Raw genomic sequence first — 26,599 nt, 5'->3', positions numbered from 1 at the left:
GGCCTTGATTGTACCGCTCCTCAAACCTGGCCGGGATGCCGCGGATGTGAGGTCTTATCGCCCGCTGTCCATGCTGACGGTGGATTATAAGATCCTGAGCCGAATCCTGGCCACCAGGCTGGCCCCGCACATGACGGGTCTGGTACACAGGGATCAGGCCGGGTTTATACCCACGAGGAGCACGGCGCTGAATATTCGCCGCCTGGTGGGAATAATGGACGCCATCTTGGACAGGGAGGGAGCACCGGCGGTTCTGTCCGTGGACATCGAGAAGGCCTTTGATAGCTTGGAATGGCCTTTCCTGGATGGAGTGCTAGAGAGGTTTGGCATGGGCGAGGGGTTTTGGAGGTGGACGAGGGTCTTATACACCTCGGCGACGGCGAGAGTACGATTGGGTGGCCTGGTGTCTGCGGCGTATCCAGTGGGCAGGGGAACACGACAGGGATGTTCTCTCTCCCCCCTATTGTTTGCCCTGGCGATGGAACCCTTGGCGGTCCAAGCGAGGTCAGGTGACCGATACGCGGGGATAGTTAGTGACGGGCAGTGGCATTATATATCGCTATACGCGGATGACTTGCTCCTGTACCTAGCTGACACCTCGGGGGTATTGGTTGGAGCGATGGACCTGCTGTCTGAGTTCGGCCGGCTGTCGGGCCTTAAGGTCAATTGGGCGAAGACTTGTGTGTTTCGCTGCGAGCGGGATCGCCAGCCCCTAGCAGCGATTTGGGTGTAGTATGGGAACCCTCTTGCATCACCTATTTGGGTGTCCGCATTTACCACGCGGCTGCGGACCTATTGGAGGGCAACATAGGCCGCTGTGTCCGGGCGCTGCGGGGCAGCTTGTCTTTCTGGTCGACCCTCCCGCTGTCGGTCCTGGGCAGGATAGCACTGTTGAAAATGGTGGCGCTCCCCCGCTTCCTCTATTATTTCCGAACGCTGCCTGTCTGGATTCCCCAGGGGGTGTTTAGAGAACTGCGGTCAATGATAATTGGCTTTCTTTGGGGGCATGGCCGCCGTAGAGTAGCCCTGAGCACGCTACTTCGCCCCAAGCTGGAAGGGGGCATGGCTGTGCCTGACCTTGAGCTGTATTATCTTGCAGCGCAGTTACAGGTCCTTACACAGAACGTAGCAAGGGTGGTCCGGGGCCCGGAGGAGGACCGGGATCGGGGAATGCAACGCCACGTGCTGTCCTACATCATTATGCAGCAGCGGCTCGAGTTACGGGCCCTCACCATGGAAGAGCGGACGCTCCGGCTGTGCTGGCAACGGAGCCTTCGGAGAGCGAGGGCATCGCGGCCTTATGCCCCGGAGATCCCGATCGGGATGTTGACGGCATTGCCGCACGGAGGAGATTGGTCCCCGTTGCTGGATTGGGAGGAGGCGGGACTGCAGGTGGTGGGCGACTTGTACATAGATGGGGCTTTGGCGCTGTTCGAAGTGCTATGGGACCAGTTCGGGCTGCCCGCTGGGGGCTTTCTCCTACACGCGGCAGTAGTTGCTGCCATACAAAAGCATTGGAAAGAGGGGCTCCTGGAACCCACTACGACTATGGCGTGCCAATATGTGGTGATGGCGGCTGGCACGTTCAAAGCTGTGACGTGCCTCCATAATAGGATGCTGAACGAGGGGTTGGAGCCACTCCAAGGGCTCAAGGCTAAATGGGAGGTGAGCATCGGCCGGCCCATACCGGATACGGCATGGGGTCACAACCTGCGACGCACGTGGAAGGGCACTAGAAACGCGCGTTTTCAGCAGGTGCATTTCTATGTGCTCCATAGGGCCTATTTAACTCCTGAGAAACTACAGCGGTACTTTCAGGTGCCGGATGCCTGTTGCCCGCGGTGTTCGTCCCAGGTTGCGGACATGGACCACTTGTTTTGGGGGTGCCCACAACTGGGGACCTATTGGGCGGAGGTAGGGGAACTTCTGAATGAAGTGACTGACAGGGAGGTGGAATTCGACATGGCGGCGTGCCTATTGCTCTGGTTCCCGCATACTAAGCACACCAGGGTGACAAGCAAATTCATAGACCTGGGCCTGATATCGGCACAGAGGGAAATATCGTGGCATTGGAAGTCCAGGGGGGGACCCTCACTGCGTAGATGGAAGAATGAGCTGCTGCGGTGGTCCGACTGCGAGAGTGTGCTCCGGATGAAGCAAGCTGTAAAGTTGGGGAATGAGAAGGCACTGGATGCGGCGCGTGCATGGGAGTTAGTGGTACAGGCTATGCGTGATTCTTTGGTAGAGGATGAGGATGGCGAGACCTAAGCCGCTGGACACCGCGGGGCAAACACAGAAGTATAGCATCACGCACTGTAGTGGACCCATCCAATTCGACAGGACGAGGCACACACCTTAGCAGTTGCCAGGGGGGGGGCTTTGGGGGGATTGGTTGTTGGGTGTTTGGGGAGGGCCGGAAGCCATTGGATGGTCATCTGTTAGGGCCTTGGATCTACTGGGACGGTGGTTACTATGTGGAGGGTAGAATGGCTGGGTAGTGTGGCCAGGTGCGACGACCCATGGCGCCTAGGGCAGGTCCCGACAAGGGCGACATCACTGACTATCACTGGGATGGCTGACGGGAATGTTGTTGTGGGTGGGGGGGTAAAAGCAGATACGCAAAACGATCTTTCAACCAGGGTCCTTATGGGACGTGCACTGTGATGTGTTCCTCTTGAGCGACACAATATGCCGCCCGGCCTCCGGGATGCGGGCTGAATGGCTGTGTACGACTGGGAATTCTTATGGGACGGGGGGATCTCACAAGTGTACTGGCTGCTTAATTGTATCCTGTGGTTTATAACTCTGCAATAAAAATATATTTAAAAAAAAAAAAAAAAATCATTATTACAGCTGGCATCGTACACTTTTTCCCATGCTTGCACTTTCAGACTTCTTTTGCGATTTATTATTGCAGGCCTGTACAGCTGTCTCCTATGCTGGACCTCCAAATAATTCCCAGGAGTACACTTTAAAGCTTTTTTTATATTTGTATGTGCCTCTGTGCATACATGATCAAACCAGCTCTTCCTATTTACTGGACCTGACTTCTGGTGTGAGTTTAGGCCCACTTTAATTAACTCTGTAATAAAACCAAATGACGCCATGATTTCAGAAACTCCTGCTGTATCATCCAAACAAACATCAAAAGCCCTTCTATTCTGATGAATTAGTTGCTCTACAAAACCGTTTGGTTTGACCATAGACCACATTAAGGTATAGCCATTAATTCACGACAATTCAATGTTCTCTACAGAAATAGTGTAATGACGAACCCCTTGTTCTTTTATGGAGCCGGAGTTCAACATTTGGCTCTGGGGATAGTGGTCACTCAATGCTAAATCATAGATTTTAAAATCAATACCTAAAGCAGTAACTGTTGGGAAAAAGCATAAAATCAATAACACTTTTACCCATACTACCATCAAAAGTACAAAGTACCACAACTGGTATGTTTCCAAATGTATTGCTGAAACCCAGATCGTATTTAAAAATAAGCTCGATAAAGTAGTCTTACAAGTGAATTTGACATCTCTAGGATATTGTCTACATTACTGCTTGGTGCCAATGTCATCATCAGTTTTGTTCTTCTGTCAGCCTATATGGAGCCAGCAGTTCATTTATCAGTCAAGTCACCTAATGGCTACGGTGATTGTCCAGTTGCATCTCTCCCAACGCATTTCATTTGAGCTGTGACTGATTTCAAACAGATCCATTCCTATGTTGACATTTGCTCTGCCTCTGGCTTTTTGTCATTTTAAATAAAATGAAGCCTTTTACAGGTACACTTCCATATATTGTGATGATCAAGAGTTGCTGTTTTGTGATATTACATGATTCTTTTATAGTAGATGGTCTTGTGATGTCAGGTACTAAAGTTCTGCAATTCTTAGCACACCCTCCATTATGCTGTTGCTGCTACAATAAACTGTTGTGTGCAGAAGTCTTCTTTTTTGTTCCTTCCACATAGATTCAATTCCACTCTCTGCACCATCAGAGTGGCTGTTATATATTTAGTCATCTTTGAATACTTCTCATTCCTGCCATCTGCCTTGATCAGGGTAATTTGGCACTCTCTATTTTTGCAGTTCCCTGTTCTAATTCTATGGTTGGGGTTCAACCTCTAAAGGGTTGTGTGTTGAGCTAGGTGGACAATTTCAGAAACCATCCCATGAGTAATATTAATGTTGTCAATTTCCCTACCCACTATGAAGCATGATTCAGATTTGCTGCTGCACATTTCCATTCTACTATGAAAATGGTAGCCAAAAGTAAATATTACACTAAAAGGCCATGATTAACTATGACAGGTCCTTGTAAGCCCTGCTGTGCACAATGCCTGTTAACAATAGTTCAATGGTAGTAAAGGTGAAGATGATGTATCTATTTGTTTTCAGCATTATTCATAACAATTGCTTGTATGAGACATTGGAAAATGAGATGTAGGTGTGCATTTTACTGATTCAGTAATTTACCGAGTCGGTATTTTAAGGAATCAGTAAATTAACGATTCCTTAAAATACCGAATCGGTAAATTACCGATTTTGCTATGTAGGGACCACTCAAATGAATTATTTTCCCCTTTTAGGATTCGTTATTTACCACCAACTACAAGTTGGTGGTAAATAATGAAAACCTTGGAAAAAGCATTTTTTTTTGCTTTTCCAACAGTGCCATGTTGCAGACATACATGCCCTTAGGGCTTTATGTATGCATCATGTGCACCCATACACAATTGAGGGGTGCAACAGGGTGTCAAAGTGACACCCTGCCACCATTCAATGGTTCCCCCTTTTACTGAATCGGTAAATACCAATTCGGTTATTGGCATTCATTCCTATGGGCCTCCAGGCCCATAGGAATGAATGGCAATTACCGAATCGGTAATTTCCGAAACTTACCGATTCAGTCATTTTTTCGGTAAAAATACCTACATCCCATTGGCCTGTTCTTAAATACCAAATCGATATGATTCAGTATTTAATAATCGGTAATCTGGGATTACCTACATCGAGCACAAAAACTTAAAATCTACTATAAGAGAGGCATATAGGAGATAGGTACATTTACAATGAAAAAGATCATGACAACAAATTTAAATATAAAACTGTTAGAAATTGGATCTCTAGTTGTCAGACTTCTGCACCCGGTCCTAGTAGGGACCAAAAACCTAGTCAGGGTAAGCTAGACTCCCATGAAAATATAGCCAGTGCTCACCCTCTGGTAGCTGGGCACAAAGCAGTCAGGCTTCTCTAAAGAGGCAATGTGTAAAGTATTTGTGCAACACACACACAGTCACACAATTAATACACCACAAAAAATACTCCTCACAGGTTTAGAAAAATAGAGAATATTTATCTGAGTAAAACATGACCAAAACAACAAAAATCCAATAGCTCAGCACATAAGTGAAGTAGGTACTTAGAGCAGTACGTCAAGCAGAGTGGGAATCCTTGTAGCGCAGTAGTCCTTACTCCTGGCAGAGTTCTTTACAGGTCCAGTAGTGTACTGATTTGGTAGGGTCAGACCCCAGTGCATATACCCAAATGTGCTTTTGAAGTGAGGTGCGACTTCAAGCAGCTCCTTGAAGTGCACAGGTCCCCTTTCATCCTAGCCCTGTCTGCAAGTCTATCTGAGCAGGGTAATCAGTCCTTTGAGTGGGGACAGGTCACAACCTATTCAGATGTGAGTGTAATGCTCAGGAAGGCCATTAGACTGCAGGTGAATACAGATGAGTGACCTGTCGAACCCACCCATCCTGTGTTTGTAACTGTCAAGAGGGAATGTACAAAGTGGAGCTGTCACCCACCCCAGACATGTATTGGAGGCATGCTGCAGGCACACAGATCTGAGATACGAGCAGAGAAATGTCCACTTTCTAGAAGTGGCCTTTCTAAAATAAATGTTTAGGGGAGAGGCATTTGCATTTTAACACTGATTAACTGGTAAAATGCTCAGAGTCGTAAAGCCAACAAAAATATACAGCAAAATGTGGAGGTAAGCAGGCAAAATGTTGGGGGAAGACGACCCTGAGGATGACAGCTCTAGCAAAAACCAATGACAAAATGACTGGCATTGCAGGGCTGCAACTAGTCTAAAGTCTGTTTTGGTATCTATACTATGATCCAGACTACCCATAGGTTACATGTTACTGACATAAAGATCAATGACATGCCAGTTCTATAGCAAAGTGCTAGTGCATTATTCCATACTGTAATTGAAAATAGTTTAAAAAGGGCTACTAGCCACTTGCATCGTGGATATCTAGCTTTGGTACGAAATAATAAAAAACTGTGATAGTGTTTCCAAGCCCCAATCTCCCAATCACAAAGTTCACTAATTGATGGGTTTGGTAACCATGGCACTACTGCTTGAACTTCATTAGAGTACAATTTGCTGTATTCTACAATAACTAAAGCCCAAAAGTATAATTTTATGGGAGACTAAATCATACATCATTTCTGTCGTCAAGCCGAAAAGATCGATTGTAAATATGTTCCACCACTGCCATACAGCGGGTCTGCTGACATCAGAAACCCCAAGGTTAATGCAAGATAGCGTAAATGAGCTACAATAAACTGTTTATTTAAATGAGATTCTGCAGCCCCAGTATGTACCACATAGTTATGGATTAACCCCATGTTCCACATAATTTGCATACTTAAAAAATGTCACAAAAAAGTTTGCTTCTAACCCAAATTAATGAAAATAATACAGCCAGAGAATGTGCTGCATAATTAGTTCTGTTTGACATAGGAAAGAGGGAACCCAATCCAGTTCAGGGGCACAGATGCTAAAACCACTACTAAATACTGCTCACAAATGTACAAATATATATAGAATATCAGGTGTAAATGCCTAATGTGACACAGTCTACAGGGTCTCATAACCAACTGCACTTTAAAAAAATCCCATGGACAAGGAAACCCTCTAAATGATATCTGTGCCTCCTACATTGGAGCACCTTGAACGGTGTGTGGACCAGCAAGCACTGAACATTGAACCACAATCTCTCATCATGGATGATGGTGCAGTTATTAATAATCAGGTCTACTGGCTTTAATAGAAGGTTACCACATTCATTAGGGTAAAATATAAACCCAACACATGACGGAATCAATATTGAAAACGCTCATGAAGATTCAATTTTTCATGAAAATTCAACAATATACACCATGATGATTCACTCTTAATAGTCAATAAAGATTTCAATTGTCAATGTGATGCAATGCATGAGTTTGTCTTTCACTTGTACTTTTGTAAAAATCAATCATAAAATTATCAGAAGACCAAGAAAGTTTCATAATTCCAGATTCATAAATAAAACTTAAAGTTAAAATTACAAAGCGCTTATTTCAAAGAAAGAGGAAAAAAATGCTCCCATGGTCACTTTTTTCCCAAACCCGGAGACTAAAGTACCTACAAAGAATGGAAATTTGAACTTTAATGGTTATCTGAGAAACTCTTGACTGCCCATCTGGGCCACAAAGACATTTCTGGCGGTGTCTCTGAATTCCTAGGACACTAGGACACTAGAAAATCAAATATGCTAACTGTTAGCAGACACAGGGCTTATGGGACAGTCTACTTTTGAAGCAGATGCAGGTAATATATTGTGTTTTATTTTTTTTAAAGTGTCTACAGTGTGTTCTTTTTTTGCAACCACAGATTGTCTATGGGACTTGTGACTGATCCCCATGACCCTTGCTGTCCTAGATTGTATCTGTACAAGCACATCTCCTGTTTTTACTTCTCTCCAGTCTGCTGTCAATGTAGGTGGGGTTCTCTGCCTTTGTGCTCCTAGTCCATCCAGATCAGGGCATGACAAGTGGCAGAGGCACTGAGAAATGCTCCTTGGCCTCCCAGAGCTATGTGGCTCTCCACATCACCGCCAGGGTGCTGATCCACTCCATGGGAAGATAATGCAACAGAGTTCAACAAACCATATTTTACGTAATCCCACTGGGTCTGAAGATCTGAAAGTTGGACAGTTCCACATTTGCTCCTTCCTACTGTCAAGTTCTTTGGGGCACTGGACTTCCCTGAGGGGTGTTCATTTAATTATTCTTGATGCACTCTAGCCTTTCATGGTCCAACAGCACTGGGGACACACTAGGCAGGTCCCAAAACGAATATACTACTACACAATTTTCTCTGGCCCTATGAGCTGGTTTGAATGCTGTTTTGCTTGTTTTGCTCCTAGTCATATGACCTAGCCCCCAGGAACAGTCATTTTAAGTCCATTGGCCTCTATATATTTGAGCTTCTCATGTGGAACTATGTTTTAACTGCTCTACGTGTTATGAGCGAGAGCTCATTGCCTGCCTCTTTGCTCCTTACAGCCAACCGATCAACGCTCCTTGGATACATCCAGGACATGCTTATCTTTCTGGGCTCCAGGTACTCTCCTTCACACGGAGTCTTCCTCATCAGCGTACAATTCCCTCAAGGCAGGGTACCAGTACTCCCCAGGCCCCATGGTCTCTTGGCCTTTTGTGGGACACCTGTGTCTTCAGGAACATTCAGATAGACCCTGGTTAGGGTCAGTACCAGAAGTTCCAAGGGAAACCTTTCCTCCTTCATCTCCAGAATGTCCAACTCCGACTGACCCTCAGAGGGAGTAGGGAAACCAATGCCATTTACACTGGGGACAAATCCCAGTCCCTGGGTGGAGGAAGAAGCCCTTGAATCCTTCTTTCAATCAAGAGTCAGACATCCTGAAGTCCCTCTCGTAGGCAGGAATCTTTAAATCATTTTCGTCAGCAGGAGGATTCCTACTTCCAAGTGGGCCTCCTTTTTTCAGTGAGGTTTCAACCAGGCCCCAGAAAGTTCCCAAAGTCTATTCCTCATGCAGGAATTTGGAAGTGGCATTGATAAGTTCCAGAACATCTCCACCTCTGCCCAATGCCACATAACCACTCTACCCCTGTCCCAACCCTCCCGCACAATATCTTGGGACTTTGGAAGCTGTGACTTCAAGTGCAATTGTAACTGCTCCGACAGAGCATTATGCAAACCACCAACATCGACTACTGCATAGAATCCCTCACACCCTGAACTCAAAGGAGCTTCCTTAGGAGAAAAGACAAATAGTTCTGGCTGTTCCATCATTATTTCTCTTGGAAATGTATTCCAAAGAGTGTGAATGCAATTAACCTATGCAAATTATGCCCCCATCCTCTACCTCTTCTCATTAACATCCCCTTCAAACGGGGCTATGTATCTGTGAGCCTTTGATCTACCTGCTGGTCATCAAATTAACTAACTTGATCCCGCAAAACAATGAAGATAATTTGTGGCTGAATCAGGTAATATGACCAAGATGCAAAGTACATGAAGGATTGGAAGTATTAAGACTGGGCAAAGGTTGCATTATTGCCTTTAAAGACATTTTATGAAATGCCCCAAAAAGGTATTGAACTTCATTAGTTTCAGCTTCAGCATTTTGTCCAATTTTTAAGCACAAAATGATACCTGGAATCCATTTTTGGTGTAAGCATGCATTTCACAATCAAATGTACCACAAAATCAAATGTAGGCAACAACCATTTGCATTTTTCTTTCTTTATTGCAATATAATTTTTACCCTAACGCATTCTCAATTATGTGACATAACACAAAGATATAATGTCAGGCAATATATGCCCAATTGTAACATAGAATACTGGATATTATGTGAGATTACACCACAATGAATGGCATTTTACCCGGGCCTATATATATAGCAAAATTAATATCAGATATTGTAATAATGCAATAAAATCCAAATCGTAGAAAAGATGATGTATTGGCAGCATGGCTTCACATCTACTCAGGTTGAACTTTAGTGGCAACTGAAGCCAAGAGGTAGAATGCAGACTACAACAATCTAGGTGGAATGTCGAACCCCACATAAAAGGATACAAAACACATGCTATGTAATATACAATGTGAACCAAATCCAACAGAGTATGTACATACCTAAATATAATTTGGTATAATAATAAACATGAGATATAACAGATATGCACTCAGGACCTTTGTGAACCTAGGGAACGACATGTTAAACATCTCTCTGGTATAAGTTAATTTGAAATTGTTATTGAAGTGTAGATCTCACCTACTGTATGAATACAGTAAAGCAGTAAAGAATGACAGTGAAAGAATGAGCATTTTGACACTATACTGGAAATGAAATTGAGATATTGCTTTTCAAAAGGCTATTTAAATTATAATGCTTGCACGGGCCATGGTCAATTTATTAGACATCCCTTCTGCAACAGGCTTCCTGTGTGCAGATACCAGAGTAAGTGCACACATAATGACATATAACTAGTCTAAAACCTCTTACCCTAGATGCACAGCAGCAGATAATATTGTAAAAGTTGGGCATTGGCCATTAGCACTCAAAAACATTTTACCAGAGCTTACAGTGAGTGAGTCTCAGTAAATGTGACGCACTCACAGCAAAGATTCAAAAACTTGGATGATCCCCTAAAAAAAGACATATGTAAGTGTTAGACCTGGCAGCTTTGGTGTGGTTTCCCCTGACTTTTTTGCCTCTACCTGCTGTATTTTTTACGCTGTGCTGGATTTCGTTTTTGCTGGTTTAGATGCTTTGGGCACTTTGCCACTGCTGATCAGTGTCAAAGTGCGAGTGCTCCCTAGGCAAATTGTTATTGTGATTGGTTATCCATGATGGGCATATTTGTCTTACCAGTAGGTCCCTAGTAAAGTGCACTGAGTGTGCCAGGGCTGTTGATTCAAATGCTACTAGAGGGCCTGCAGCACTGATTGTGCCACCCGCAGGAGTAGCCCTAAAATGATGTCTCAGGCCTGCCACTGCAGTGCCTGTGTGCAGTTGCTAACTGCCATGCTCACCTGACCAGTGTCCACACTGGCCAGGCCTAACCCTTCCCTTTGAACACCCCTATCGAAGGCCCTGGGTACCCCCCCCCCCCCCGGGCAGGGTGCAGTGTAGGTGAAAGGTAGAGCATGTACTAGTGTGGGTGACATGCTCTGGTAGTGCGTTACAGCCATTTTCATTGTTCACTATTGTAAGGCTATCTTGCCCATAGGCTATAATAGGGAATGCTGTGTATAATGTTTACCTGCATATCTTCCCATAGGAGCAAGATGGAAAATTAAAGTCTGGTATCCCTGAACTCAGATTTTAATAACACATCTTTTAGGAAGGACGTTTTTTAAACCCTGTGTTTGAAAACAGCACTTTTAGAAAGTGGCTGTTTCCTTGGGCTGTTTGTGAATTGACTGTCTGGTTTGTGAGTGACAGGGGCTGGGGTGGCTCCCCGAGGCTGAGTGAGTCATCCCTGGGCTGAATAGCTCCATCTCCATCTTTAGTGGTGGGAGGGGATAGCACCTGGGCCTAAATAGGACTGTGCCTGTCTTCCAGAATGCTGGCTCCATCTCCTGCTGGGCGGCTGACAACCCTGCCCCTCGCTCTCAAAGGAAAGAAGAAGTTAAGTAAACAAAGTGCTCCAGGAGTGACCAGAAATGGTTCTGACTAAGCCAAGGCCTCTCTGCCCTCAGAGAACAAAGAGAATATTGGTATAAAAAGGGCTACCGGGACTACAGAAAATTAGATCATCCTGGAATCAAGAAGGAACCGCTGCCAAGGAGAAAGCTGGAAGATTGAAGAGGGCAGACTGTTCTGCCGTGTGTTTGTGGGCTGACCTGCAGTTGCTTTGCTTCCAAGGAGAGGGGAAGGACTTTGCTGTTGCTTTGTCCCCTTGCTTGAAGAGATCTCCAAGGGCCTGAGGAGAGCTGGCCTCCTATTAAGAAGTCCCAGGAACAAAAGGACTTCACCCCCAGCTTCCCCATGAACTCTGCTGAGTGAAGTCTGCACTTCCTAGCCTGCTTGATCCAATTGTGGGACCTCTGGAAGTTGTGCCCGCTGTTTGGGGAGCTGGACAAGAATAAAAGAAGATCTGCAATTTTCACGCATAGCTCGCTTGCGGAGCTCATTGTCGACAGTGCGAGAAAGTTCCCATCGCCACGAAGATCGTCGCAGCGCCAGTTGCCGCTCCAAGAACCGATTCATCGATCGCTTGCATAACACATCACCCTGGTACGGGAAGATTTCTGATGCTGCGAGTATCATTGCAGAGCCTGTCGTCGCTGGGTGAGATCACAGCATCGCTTGCTTGCGGACTGCATCACATCTCTGCAAACATCTTCGCAGAGCCATCGAATTGAGGGGCCGTGAGAGAAGAAGATCGACGCTGCGCCATGCATTACCACCGGACATCAGATCATCGCCGTCCCGAAGATCGTCACATCGTGCCTGTGCGAGAAGCTTCCTACTGAACATGCACACCGGAATCCATACAAGGTATTGCATCCCTCCCCATACAGACCGGATTCGTCTCAACATGCCCGCTGCGTCCAGTCGGGCTGTCCCATTGCCTCCTCAGGGTCTCAGGAGTGACGCATCGCTTATTTTTCAATGGTGCAGCTTCCACTTGGAACTTTTGTCACATCTACAGGTACCTTGGGCTAAATGTGACACAACTGTTAATTATTTTGACGCAAACCCTAGAACTCTTTTAAAATCATATTCTTGAACTTTGTATGTGGGATTTTTGTCATGTAGTTTAGATAAAGATACTGTCATATGGTTATTACGTTTCTATATATTGTGTTAAGTTAGCATGTGCTTATTAAATGTTTAAACGCCATATTTTCTTTCTGCTTCGGTTTTGCACACGACACCTAGTTGTTATTACAGCTTTTAACCTAGACGAAAGAGGTGATTTATTTGAGAATAATATGTTATTGCACTGGTATCAGTCGTGCCTGGAACACTTGGTACAACTGTCTGCACACTGAGAACTGCACACTCTCCGAATAACCTAACACAAGGTTGCTGCAGGCCTGATCCTCGCACCACGTTAGTCATAACACAAATAATGTTTGTGCCAACATTTGGCTTTACGTGAGTTCAAGATACAGTTACAGAGAATGAGACACACACTTGATGCTGGACATGCTGAGAGCTGGTAGCTGTTGATGTGATCTCCTCCTACTGAGAATTCGAGGTATGGGTCCGCCCAGCTAAGAGCCCAGATGAGACCTTCTTAGATATAATATAATATGCTAATTAGGGTGCGCGAAATATAGGTGATACAGAATTCTATAGATTTTTGCATCATAATATGTTATCACCATTTGCTTACTATGGATTAGTGACTATGCTGCTGACTCTGATTTTTATAATATGTATGTTGATATTATACAAGATACTGCGTTTGAGAATGCTGCATTGAAAAATAAACATTTCAAACTTGCACGTGTTTTCATTGCCTCCCAGTTTCGGTTTGGAATGATAATATAACGAAAGAGTGTTCATGTGTTCCACGATACCTGAGGTATTCTAAGTTCATGTTCTGGATTGTCTAAGACATTGGGAAGTATATACTACCAATGCGACACTGTAGCTAGCTAGGTAAGGGGATTTCTGAAACATAGGTGAGTTGTGGGTCACCCTGACTCACCCAGGTTCTAGATCTCTGTGCACAGTTCTGTGAGAGAACGGAAACCCTGCGACATGGCGCCCAACGTTGGTTGGCCTTATAACATGACACTCGAGTAGTATATCATTCAAACCTTAACGCCTACATTCCCGTTTCCGGAAAACGGCAGTGTCGGAAAAACCTACCTATTTTTGAAATAGGTCCTTTTCAAGCTTGAATCTATCTAAAACGGTTTCTTTGAATTACTACCCAGTTGTGCTACAAAGTATAATTTGTTTTTTCTCGTTCCTGTGCTAACATGGCTCAAGCCGTGGACATCCCGCAGCATAGTCGCATTGCGGTGCGTGACCATTTGCGGATGTATGATGTTCCTGTGGAAGGCTTGGCTGTAGTTCTGGTGGTGAGTGCGGAACATGCTTACCCGTACGAATTGTTTTATTCGTGGGTGACATTTCCGCCGGTGGACGCTAATTCTGGTGTGTTCCACACGTACACTGCTTCAGATGTACCGGCTGCGTACGCTCCGTACAGAGCACTGGATATTCCTATTGACGCTTGGCAGCATGGAGTTTGGTTTGGTGGCGCCCTACCGCACGCTTTAACCGCTCCGAGGTTAGGTCCTTTGTCCATTCCGGGCACTACTTGGCCTGCTTTGGCTGGATTTACTCCTCATCCTCAACGTGCCACTTGTAACGTGGCTGATCTGCGGCGGCTTCATGAAGTCGCGGTGGGAGTGATTAGAGCGCTTGTTCATTACATTAGCCGTAATATTCAGGACGCGGCCCCTAGAGGCGCACAGCTTCGAGCAGAACATGCTGGTCTGAAAATCAACCCGGTCATGGTTAATTCCGTGATGGGTAAGAAGCCCCAGGAAAAGGACGATTTTCCGTTCTGGCTTGCTGAGAAATTCGGCCAGCTGGAAGCTGTGTTTCCCAATACGAGTCCGGGTGATAAACACCGGATTCTTACACTAAGTTTGCCGAAAGATCTGGCTCCTGACCTTGCTGACTGTGAGACCTGGGGAAAAACTTTTGCAGCGGTCTATTCGAGGTGCTATGGCTCCCCGTCTGTGACCAATCTAGGTGGGGTACTTAAACGTGTTCAGGACGAACACGGACCGGAGGCGGCTGTTGAATTGGGCATGCGCCTGTGTGGCTCCTTTGATGTGGTTTGCAATCTGATCCTTGCGAATGTCAAGGGGGATGCAGTGAACTTTCAAGTTGCTAACGCGTTAGCGTTGGTTCCCGAGGCCGACCGACCCCGACAGTTGGCAAAGATTATTGTGACTGCTTACAAAATGGTGGGCCGCAATGCAAAGGGGGTTAAATCTTTTCCTGACAAGGAGAAGAAACAGCCCCAGGGTCAGACATCGGAAACTAGTGGTCAACAAAAGTCCAAAAAACTAAATTGGCCTAAAAAGCAGAATCAGGGTAAGCAACAACAACAACAAACACAGGTTTCTGCTCCTGCGTCTCCATTGCCTGGGCAGTCGGATCGTGTTTATGATTTGCGCGACCGCGCGATGATTAAATCGCCTGAGAGGTTTCAGGCTTCTGACCAACGCTCTCCTCGTTCCTTTCAGGACTCATCGGCTCCGTCAACCGGTGGTGGAGGGGGCGGCAAGGGCCAGGGTGGCCAGCAAGGACGTGGTCAGCCCCGCCCGCGTGCCAGTGGAGATCAGCAGGAAGGCTCTACGCCCAAGAGACCACAGTTTACCACGAAGAAAGTCGCTGCCCTGACCGCGCATCGTTATGCCGAAGATAGTGAGAACGCGGCTTCGGAATTTGACGTGGGCTCTGACCTTGCTAGACAGCGCAGCAGAGATTACCATAGTGAGAGAGGCCCTCCGTCCACTGTTGAAGGTGACAGCGACTGACACTTATGTTGTGATTGAAACAGCAGATACGCATGTTGCTCCCCCTGAACGACTTTTTGAAATTGTCCTGTTAATTGAAGGTGACATGCAGCGAACTGTAAAAGGGGTATTTTGGGAAAATCTCTCGTCTACGTATGACATTTTGCTTTCGGAGGCTGACTGGCCCCCACCTTTTGTTCTCGCAGCTCCGCGAGGGGAGGAGGTAATCCTGCCCAGCTTCGCGCACACTGTGCCGAGGGTGGAGGCGCTGAATTTTGCAGAAGAGTGGGCTCTGGCGCTTGCGCCGGCTGTGTACCGCAATCAATGTGGCTGGGATAAATTGTCACCAAGCCATGAGATTCCTTTACGGTCACAGCCACAGCCTCAACCTCAATATCCCATACGGCGTGAAGCGAAAGCTTCAGTCGCAGCTATCCTTGAACAATTGGAATATCAAGGTGTAATTGAAACGTGTGTGTCACCGATGAATAACCCCCTTTTTTACTGTGAACAAGCCGGACGGCTCATATCGTTTGGTTTTGGATTATAGGCATTTGAACTCGCATTGCCGTAACTGTGCAGTACAGAATACGCACGGCTCTGCATTAGTGAATAGTCTTGAGCGTAAACGGTTCAAAACCACGCTTGACATTTCCAATGGTTTTTATGCACATAGATTAGATGGTCTAAGTTCCCAATGGACCAGTTTTACATGCGCCGGTGTGCGAAAAATGTTTAAACGACTCCCAATGGGCTACAAGAACAGTCCTGGATTTTTTTCCGCACGCATAGTCTCTCTTTTGGAGAGCTTCGACCCAGTTGCTTGTTCGTATGTGGATGACATTTATCTCACAGACGACGATCTTTGGGAGCATCTGTGTCGAGTAAATAGCATAATTTGTAACTTTGCTGACATGGGTTACAAGTTTAACTTTGCAAAGTCGCACATTGCAGAGTACACGGTGTTGTTTCTAGGTTACGAGCTTAACCATGAAGGGAAGGGTTTAGCACCCCATTTCCTGGAGAAATGCGCACATTTGTGCTCTCCGACAACACTGAAAAAATTACAATCTCTTCTGGGCTTTCTGAATTTCGGGAGGACGTACATTCCGGAATATGCCCAGCGTATCAAGCCTTTGTATGCTTTGATACAACCATCTTTTTCCAAATCATGCTGGCTGCCTGAGCATTCGGCCATTCTGCAGTCTTTGCAGGCTGATTTGCTCGCTTCTGAATACTTACAGACTCGTGATAACCAGACCAACCTGGTGATAAGAATTATCCCTGGGGCGGTAGGTTTCACGTACCTGACTTTTAATGAAGGAGATACAGTACCTATTGCTTACAAGTCACACTTGTACACTTCGGCTGAATTGCGTTTTTCCACTGTGGAGAAAGTTTTAACGGCTGTGCAGATGGCAATTCTTAAGGAACGTGCCCTGTCACAAGGAAAGCGCATGTTGGTTGTTACCCCGTGTCCTGCCTTAGAGGCGGTTACGAAAGCCAGTGTACCTAATTCCAAGGCTTTGCACCCTCGGTGGATTCAATGGGCTGCATCCTTGACGTCCCAGGATGTCACGTTTATTTTTGACGCCACTTTACGGTCACAGGAGTATTTACAGTATGAATTTGTTCATCCTGCTCCATTAGCAATGCGGCCGTTGGAGGATTTCCATTGCATCATTTACACTGATGGTTCGGCGCAGGTTGCGCATGGCTCTAAACATGCCTACGTTTCCGCTTGCGCCATTGTGGTCGGTGCCATGCTGAACGATGAGTTCAAGTCCAGTGTCGTGCACACGCAGACGCTTGGAGACTGCACCGCACAATTAGCAGAGCTTCGTGCTCTGATGCTTGCATTAGAGTACGCTGATCCTAGTGTGACGACTTTGATCGTAAGTGATTCTTACTACTGTGTCCAGTCTTACAATGAAAACTTGTTCTTTTGGATTCAGAATGATTTTCGTGACTCCAAAGGTAGCACAATAAAACATAAAACGATCTGGGTCCGAGTGGCGGAACTTAAAGAGAAGCTGCCACTCGTGTTTGTGATTCATACTCTCGGTCATCAGCGCGTGGGGGTCCACGCTGTTGGCAACTCGCTTGCTGATGAAGCAGCAAAGTCAGCGGTATCAAAATACTTAGTTGCAGCAGTCACGAGGTCCAAAAGCAAAATAGATGATGACATCTTGGCAGCTATAGCTGCAACAGAGAAGGGAAGTAAATATCCTGCGGGATTCCCTTCTAAATACACACACCACTTAAGTCCCGATAAGGTTCCTTATGTGAAAATCCCTGAAGTTGGCGAACGTTTAGTTCCCAACTCGGATCGCAGAGCTGCTTTGATTACAGCGGCACATGAAGGTGTGGCGTCTGCGCATGCGGGCGTCTCGGCCACTGTAACTCAGCTACAACAGAGATTCTGGTGGCGGGGACTGTACAAACAGACGCGTGAATATGTTCTTCAATGTGACATTTGCCAGCAGATTAAACCTTCGACTGCTGCGCGTCCGCCTCAGACACAGTTGTACATCTTGAATAAACCACTTGGATGTGTTTATTTGGATCACTGCGGTCCATTTTCTTCTGATACTGCGTATAAGTACATCTTAGTAGCAGTTGATTCATGCACACGCTTTGTGTGGGTATGGCCGCATCGGAGCGCTGATTCACGTACTGTCATTAAGGATTTGCGAGTCTTTGTGGGAATTTTTGCCTGTGGTACCTTCCATTCGGATCAGGGTCCGGCGTTTGCCTCTAAGGCGTATAAGGATGCTATGGTTTCGATGGGGGTCCAAGTCAAATTTTCGAGTCCCTACAGACCTGAGGGTAATAGTGTAGTAGAACGAATGAACCGCGACTTAAAGCAATCTTTGACAGCTCGAGTTATAGGCACTGGCAGTAACTGGTTAGCCCACCTCATAGGCGTGCAGCGTGCGCTTAATAATCTCCCTAGAAGGTCTCTGGGTGGGCGGACCCCATACGAAATGCTCTTTGGTATCAAGATGTATGTACCTGACCTTGATGGGCTGGACTACAAGGCCCAGGCCACGGCCTTTGACGTAGATGAACATTGCAATGTTTTACAGAATCTACAAAAGACCAGAGACGGTATTGCAAAGGAACATTTGCCCTCCACATCGGATGATGCGCTGCAGATCCCGGTAGTTGGCTGGCTACCCCAAGGTGGAGAACTGGTTCGAGAGAAGATTGATAACAAGAAAGAGTTTGGTCCCTCATATCGAGCACCGGTTCGAGTCCTTGGAGTGAAGGGCACAAGAACAGTCATTTTACCACCACTTCCAGGTCATAAGGAAAAAAGATTTATTTCTATTGACAATGTCAAGACACACAGGGTGGCCGATTCTTCATAGCATGACACCGGCTGTTTCCTGTCCTTCCATGGTGAGGCACTCTGTGCTGGCTATTACATCTGGTGCAGAACAGGAGGTGTCCCTCGAGATGCCTGCCATATCCAGTCCTTTATTAAATACTATTCCTGATATTAACATTGATGAGCTAAACTACACTTATCCTGCTGATTTATCGATGCCTGATTTACAGACCCGTTTGGCAGGCCAGTCCAGATTCTCTTTTGACTCTGTTTCGGAAACTTCAAAGAAACCCACAAACATTGCAAGATATGCCACGTTGTTTAAAAAACATTTTTTAATTCCGCCTTGGACATACATTTGGTTGATCCTATTTTCATTCTATCTTTTTATGTCAATTGGGTTTGTGTTTTATTTTTTCCGCCTGATTGATGGTCACTACATTAAAGAAAGAACAGGAATTCGGTACCTTAATGGAACATTGGCCCCTCTTTCCTCTTCACATTCAGCGCACAGACTGAAACGAAACTTAAATACAGTTAACATTACTGCTTGGCCTGTCCTTGATGGGATTGTGTGGGATGCGGTTAGATTTCAAATACATGGGCCTACTGAAGTGATTAATGTTCCAAATGTGCTTAGAGTAAACATGGGAGATGTGATTAAACAAAATATACGTTCTGATGATTGGGATATTCAGGCTGTAGAAGCATTATTCTCGGATTTGAAGTATTATGCTGCCTTCGATGCTGAGGATCTGTATACAGATTCTATTAATTATGGTGATTTGTTTTGTTTTCAACACTATGGTAATCATTTTTTACATAAGACAAATTCCAGGAGGGTTGCTGTAAATTATACACAATGGGAACATTGCCCTGCTCCATTCAGTGGCAGTTCCAATACATTTCTGAAAAAATATACCTATTTTACAGACTTTGATCAGTCTAATCCCGAGTCATTTTATTTTAAAATGACACAAAAGCCCATTTCCAAAGTTAGACTTACCGATACCAAATTGCTGTACTCGAAGTCCTTTTTAGACAGGTTGGCTGTAGATGGCTACGAGTTCTGGAAAGGAACAATTGACCTTAAATCGGTTTGGGGTACCAAAGATTGGCAGGTACAAGGCACTGAGGCTTTGCACCGTGCATGTCTCATCCCGAATCACATGTTGTTTTTAAATTCGACCATTTTTCAGACAACATGCTTTGGATTGGCTACTTCTAAAAAATTAAATACACCGACCATCCCAGATTTAAGTGAATATACAGGTTGGGGTAATTTCACTGGTTCCTCCATTCAAGAGTTGCAAACTCTTTTACACAATTCGTCCTTTAACATTTCCAGTTTGGATTCCAAGGGTTGGCTGGTATGGCAAAAGAGTGCTGATTCTTGCCAGCGCCGTTTTATGGGTTTGGCTGAGGGGTTCACAAAACTCAGGCCCGATCCACGTTTTGAAGAAGACTATACTGTCACGACTTATTCTGTGGGGAAGCTGTGTCAAAATTGGTTACAACATTCCACTTTAGCTGCAGTTAAACTACATCTGTCTCAATTACATGATAATGTGGATTTGAACGATTTTATAAAAGGCCCGGCTAAAGGTAGATCTAAACGATGGCTGTATGCGATTTACAATGAAATTTGGAAAGTTTCCCAGGTTGAGGCTGCTAAACGCCTGAGAGCTATTGATCAAGCTAATTTAGAAAAAGTGCTTGCAGTAGTTGATAACAGCATTAACACGCTTTCTTCCCGAATTTACACGTTAAATAATATTGTGTCTTCTGTTGTTGACATTGTACATGATGAAGTGTCCGTGTTATATCATGGTCAAAATCAATTGCGTTCTGTTATGCAATTCGCATGGATACTACAGACTCTTAAGTCTGGTCGAGTGCCATGGACTTTTATGAACGTCTCATCATTATTTGCCCCGTTTAATCTGACTGAAAAACAGCGCATGTTGTCAATGAGAGATGCAACATTTTCTATGTTACATATTGAAAAATTAGAATCCCTGCCATTTTCGGTGGCTGAAGTGACTGCAGCAACATGGCTTATTCATGGTGTTATAACATTACCTTTTGCTTTGTATAAATTTACGAATTGTATGAAATATATAACCATTGGGCGATATGAACCATTAGGCAGCGCTTTCATGAGACATGGTCTTTACCATACACTTACAGATGCCTTAAGGAGGGGAATGAAGTGAATCTGAATGGTGAAGAATGTACACAGTCGCCTGACCGCTCACTTATTTGCAGACACATCCAGTTGCATGGTTCTTGTAATCAGGACAAACCAAATTTGGCCTGTGTTTTGAAAGGGACACCAGTTCCTGCAATAGTTCCCACATTCACGTTGTTGTCCAACGGTAGTTATTTACTTTTGAATAACGAGTTTTGTTGTGGGTTAGAGGCCGGTATCGCATATGTGGTTACCGTGTCTGAAAGGGTCGTTTGCTGCAAGAATGTGTTGTATCCACCCACGCATGGGAATTCAGAAGTTTTAATTTGGCCAAGAATACCAACCTTGAGAGCTGAGTTCAATGGTTTAGGCCGTATAAAACACCTTTTTTCTCAAAAACAGGTGGCCCTGACCTCTGCCAGCGAAACTTATGTCCTTCACATAGCAAACACACGCACAGAAGTACAAGCACTTTTAAGTACTGATTTGCCGTTTCATTTTTGCGAGCTGGTTCATCAAATCTTCAATGCCTCCTCCACAACGAGCCTGGCTCATTTTTTTAAAATGGTTAGCAGTGGTCTCGTGACTACATTTGAAAAAGTATTTGGTATTATCCCTGCGTTCTTTCATTCTATATTCGCTAGCCTGTTTGGCGGATTTCCTGTTTTGCTGGCTTTGGCTGCAGGCGTTCTGGTGATATTTTATTTCATAAAACATGGATGCCCATCCTGCGCAAGGAAACGCACAGCCCCTACTGATGCAGTTTCGCAACCGGATGCTTGATTATTATGGATCCCTGCCGCTTGCGACCTTAAGCACAGCTTTTGGATTATCCTTCAGATTTTCCTATTTCACCTGTGTCCAGCCTGTGTTTCATTGCCTGAGCTGTGATTTAGACTGGGCCATTGATTTGTGTCTCTGTTTACCGACTTCTCCTGACGTCAACTTTGATCAGCTGATGTCCCCCGTAGTGGCTCATGAGTTGGTCTGTTCTGGCGAAAGGGTTATGGCAGTGGCAGCGATGCATGGACTAATGGGTCAGTGGGACATATTCGTGGCGGCGCATGACTTTCTGGCACAGAGCGTTCTCGAGAACCCACTGAGTTGTCCTCTGATGTTGCTAGAGGATTCGGTGCTGGAGGAGCACGTATGTTCTTTCCCATTGCTTAATTGGATGGCTGAACTGTTTTCAGATGATGGCAGTGATTTCATGTTGGAAGCTGTTGCTACCTATTTTGCATATTCATTCAACGGGGAATGACTCTGAATACTTCCATCATTATGGCACGTGACTTTTTAGTAATTCTGAATGGTGCCAGTTTCAATACGAACATTCGATTTTTTCATATGTTCTAGGCCTATTATTAAAAGTTAGGCCTCAAGTTCGACTTTTTATACTTTGTGTTGCCACTTTAGGCATTCATACATATAATCTTGTGTTTTTGATTTTTTCATACATTTACATACATTTAGCTTGGCTTCATGTCTCTGCTTTCATGTCTTGCCTCTCATAGAGTATTGGCTTATATTTTTGTCTTTTGACCGTCCTCGGATCATTGGGGGGGTGTCATATGGTTAATACGTTTCTATATATTGTGTTAAGTTAGCATGTGCTTATTAAATGTTTAAACGCCATATTTTCTTTCTGCTTCGGTTTTGCACACGACACCTAGTTGTTATTACAGCTTTTAACCTAGACGAAAGAAGTGATTTATTTGAGAATAATATGTTATTGCACTGGTATCAGTCGTGCCTGGAACATTTGGTACAACTGTTTGCACACTGAGAACTGCACACTCTCCGAATAACCTAACACAAGGTTGCTGCAGGCCTGATCCTCGCACCACGTTAGTCATAACACAAATAATGTTTGTGCCAACATTTGGCTTTACGTGAGTTCAAGATACAGTTACAGAGAATGAGACACACACTTGATGCTGGACATGCTGAGAGCTGGTAGCTGTTGATGTGATCTCCTCCTACTGAGAATTCGAGGTATGGGTCCGCCCAGCTAAGAGCCCAGATGAGACCTTCTTAGATATAATATAATATGCTAATTAGGGTGCGCGAAATATAGGTGATACAGAATTCTATAGATTTTTGCATCATAATATGTTATCACCATTTGCTTACTATGGATTAGTGACTATGCTGCTGACTCTGGTTTTTATAATATGTATGTTGATATTATACAAGATACTGCGTTTGAGAATGCTGCATTGAAAAATAAACATTTCAAACTTGCACGTGTTTTCATTGCCTCCCAGTTTCGGTTTGGAATGATAATATAACGAAAGAGTGTTCATGTGTTCCACGATACCTGAGGTATTCTAAGTTCATGTTCTGGATTGTCTAAGACATTGGGAAGTATATACTACCGATGCGACACTGTAGCTAGCTAGGTAAGGGGATTTCTGAAACATAGGTGAGTTGTGGGTCACCCTGACTCACCCAGGTTCTAGATCTCTGTGCAGAGTTCTGTGAGAGAACGGAAACCCTGCGACAATACTTTATTTTTCTAAACTGGTGTGGAGTCCATTTGTGGTGTTTTCACTGTATTACTGTGAGTGTTGGTGCAAATACTTTACACATTGCCTTTGATAAGCCTGTCTGCTCGTGCCAAACTACCAAGGGGATGAGCAGGGTTATCCAAAGAGTGTATCCCCCTTACCCTGTCTAGAAGCAAGGGTCCCTAATTGGACATTGGTACCTACCTATGCCAGCTAGAGACCCCCAGATCTAGTAGTAAGATATAACTTGAGCAACCTGGCTCTAACAAGGCATTCCTTAAAAGGGATCAGTAAGACATTAAGGTTACTGCTAAACTATCACAGAAATATGTACAATTATGGCAATGTTAAGAAACTAATGGTAGTTCTAGCCACTCTTCCTGAAATGCCATCCCAGTGGGGTAACAAACAATGCTTTGAGAATTGTTTGCCCAATTCTGATAGTTGTTTTTTGTTCAGATGGGGTTAGTAGCTCTAGTTACTAGAAACAAAGAGGTGAACTGAGATCAGTTTAGCTCCTTACAAAATACATTTTACCAATTGCACCTTCCTTGAGTGCATGAAAAGAATATTAATTAAATAAGGTGTTGCAGTTTTGCTCAGTTGGGCATTAACTAAATACACCTGATGAAGATCCAAAACCATTGAAAGAGAGGGAGCTACATTGTTAATTAGTGATATAAATGCTGGCAGCAAAACTGGCAAAATGATTTACGTTGCCGTATGTTCTCTGGATGCAGGGCACTACAGACCCTCTCCAACATGGATATGAACATGTCTGTATCTTCATGATTTAAGAAGTCGTAATGTCATAGCTTGTCAATACTTTACTGCCTTCAACTTTGACACATCAGTGGCCTCGGTGGAGGATGAACTACTTTTGGTAGAGGTTAACACAAAAAGTGCTGTGTTTCTAGATACTCAAAAAGAAGTCAATTGCAATTGATTCAAAAGTTCAAAACAAAATATTTTGCCAGGAGGCCCAGCAGTTACAATACAAATTCTCATAAGATGAAACTGAATGACTCCAAGATAACAGTGCTGAAATTCAGTGGTTGCTTTCATTTTGACCACATTTTACTTGCAATAGCAATATTCTGTACTGTGTACTATTGGGTGATGTCAATTGTTTTTGCTGGCTGTGAAAAGTGAGTTCTTAATTGGAGTATATGATAGTCCACTACAAGTCATAAAGTCACTAACTTGCTAGGTCCAGTGAAAGGTTTCAGTAATTTTAAAACTGAACTCAAACCCCGCTAGTTATGGGGCAGAGCAAACAGGTTTAACTTAAAAAATATAAAGCATTTTGAAGTACCAAAATAGTACAAAAGTCAAAAAGGCAAAACAAAAAAAACTCTTACTCCTATTGATAACAATAGAATTAAGTGTAATGAACACAATCACACCAAAACAACAAAAATCAAATAAGGGGAACAAGAGGCATGATTTAAAAAATATTTATGAGAAAATAGCCCCAAAAACTGTAAAGTGCCATTGGAAGTTGCTGGTTGCAGTAAACGGGGATCTAGGAGTGGTTTCAGGTTGACCGCGGTGCAGCACATGCAGAACACTAGAAGCAGATTGAACCCAACTAATAAATCAATCAATCAATCAGGGTTTGTAAAGTGGGATTACTCAACTGTAAGGGTCTCACGGTGTTGGGGAGGGGGGCTGCTGATCTGTCTGAGTGCTGGGGTTCAGTCTAAGAGCCAGGTCTTGAGATCCCTCCTGAATTGGGTCAGCAAGGGGGAGCAGCAGGGTGTTCCAATTCTTGGTAGCGAGGTGTGAGAAGGATCTGCCTCCAGTCCTAGTCTTGTGGATCTGAGAGACGGTAAGAAGGGCCAGCTGGGTAGAGGGGAGGTGCCTGGTGGGTATGTTGAATGAGAGGCAGTGGTTCAAGTATGCTGGTCCTGTGTTATGGAGGCCCTTGGAAGCATGTGTGAGGAGCTTGAAAGTGATTCTTAGGTTGAATGGGAGTCACTGGAGTTTTTTGAGGTGTACAGAGATATGACTGCGTTTGGGGATGCCGAGGACCAGTCTGGCTGTGGCATGTTGAAAGTTCTGTAGTTTCCTGAGGAGATCCTGGGTGACGCCAGTGTAGAGTGCATTGTCATAGTTGAGTCTGCTGCTTTCGGTGAGGATCCATCTAAATGCCTTTTGAAGCAGGCAAAGTGTGTAGAAGCATGATGAGGAGATGGCATTAAGCTGGCGGTTCATTGTGAGGGAGGTGTTCAGTATGATTCTGAGTTTTTGTGGGTGGTCCATGGGGGTGGGTGGGTTCCCGATATGGTGGTCCACCAGGAGACGTCCCAAGCTGAAGGGTTGGATCCAGGATAAAGACTTTGCCTTGTCCGAGTTCAGCTTGAGACAACTATTTCCATCCAGATGGCAATGGCCTTCATCCTGCTGTAGAAGTTATTTCTGGCAGTTGTGTGTTGTTGGTGAGGGAGAGGATCAGTTTGATGTCGTCAGCGTAGGAGACAATTTTGAGTCCATAGTTCCTCATGATGGCTGCGAGAGGGGCATGTTGACATTGAAAAGAGCGGGATCAGGGAGGTAGTTTGAAGCTGTGTTTGAACGGTGAGGAGGGAGTGGATCCAGTCCAGGACCTAGTCGCAGATGTCGGTGTTATGGAGTCTCCTGATTAGGGTGTGGTGGGAGGCTGTGTGGAAGGCAGCTGAGGGGTCCAGAAGTATGAGGGCTGCAGTTTCTTCCTGGACGAGGAGGGTGCAGATTTCATCGGTGGCAGCGAGAAGTGGGTTCTCAGTGCTGTGGTTGCTTCAGAAGACAGATTGGAAGATGTCTAGGACCTAGTTTGCTTCGATGTACTTAGATAGTTAGGCGTTGATGGCCTTCTTGATGACCTTGGCAGGGAAGGGGAGCAGGGAGTTCTAGAGGTCATTTGGGGCAGCGGATGGTTTGTTTAGCAGAGGGTTGATCTTTGCATATTTTCAGTCATCCGGGAAGGTGGCGGTCTCGATGGAGCAGTTGATATTACGGCGGAGCTCAGGGGCAATGGAGGTGGCTGCTCTATGGAAGATGTGGTGCAAGGCATGGGTGCAAGGAGGCTTAAGAGTGGATGCTCCATCATAGCCTTTAGAGTGTCATCTGTGGTGAATGGGGTATAGTTAAGCAGGATCTGTTGGGGTGCAGCGTGGTTGGGGGTGGTGGTGTTCTGCTTGGTGGGAGGGTCTTGGGTGTCGAAACTGTCATAGATCTGCCTGATGTTGTGGTGGA

The sequence above is a fragment of the Lissotriton vulgaris genome, chromosome 3_1 (genome assembly GCF_964263255.1).
Source record: "Lissotriton vulgaris chromosome 3_1, aLisVul1.2, whole genome shotgun sequence".
Lineage (NCBI taxonomy): Eukaryota > Metazoa > Chordata > Amphibia > Caudata > Salamandridae > Lissotriton > Lissotriton vulgaris.
Note: the sequence above shows the minus strand (reverse complement) of the source record.